Source organism: Ptychodera flava, chromosome 17 (assembly GCF_041260155.1).
Source record: "Ptychodera flava strain L36383 chromosome 17, AS_Pfla_20210202, whole genome shotgun sequence".
In the NCBI taxonomy this organism is placed as follows: domain Eukaryota; kingdom Metazoa; phylum Hemichordata; class Enteropneusta; family Ptychoderidae; genus Ptychodera; species Ptychodera flava.
The window spans coordinates 5,636,651-5,637,595 of record NC_091944.1 but is presented as its reverse complement, the minus strand read 5'-3'; positions in this window follow the sequence as shown (position 1 = coordinate 5,637,595).

Below are 945 nucleotides of genomic sequence, written 5' to 3'. Positions count from 1 at the left end.
GGTTCGATGTTCTTCGGAATAGTCGGATAGAAAGTACGCATGCGCTAACACAAGTATAGCGTCTTCCGCGAACAGACGAGTGATGACTTGAAGCGATCTGATCGACGATTTTTCTTAACTTTGAACTTTTAAGTATTCTGAATTTGAAGGAAATGACACAAAACACTGGAAACAAATTAGCAAGCGTGGCAAGTTCGACTACGGACACAGCTAGTTTGACCTTTTAGCAATCCATGGTTCGACGGCAAGGAGAAAATTATGTACTGAATAGAATACCCTATCGTCAATACGACATGGATGTAGTAGTATCTACAAAGTTGCAATGTTTAATAAACGATAAATAAGATAGGTACCATAGCGACTTACTATCAGCATGGACGTAACACAGACTCCCGATGCTACATTATGCTAATCACTGACCCGGTCGGCAAAGTGACTGAAATTCTGACTTCAATTACAGAAACGCAACGCGTCGCAACGTCAACCTGATATGACTATCAACAACCCAAGGTTACGTTCTTTCAAAACAATGTCGACTTTTTTTGCGGAAATTTGCGGAAACCCCTGAAAAGAGTATAAGTAGTGTGACTTGTAAATAAGCTGTAGAGACGAACAAATGTTTCCGTACTCGATCTTCCTACCTCCATGATTCTATCAAAGGAGCCATCGATAGCGAAAGAGGTACGGTTAAACCATGGAGGTTTAACCGTACCTCTTCCTACCTCCATGGTTAAACTTACGTTAAAGATGCCGCAACTGCTGCGTTAAATGAGTCAAAACCACTGTAGGCCTATCTGTATTGTACGTCTAAGTGTGTCAGAGACTTTCAGAAATTCACTTCAGTCACAGTCCCTCCAGGACTGTGCTTTAATATGCGGTTCACTAGCTCTTGTCAGTGTCTTACAACTTGAAGACAAATGTCCATTAAAGCATCGAATAAATTGA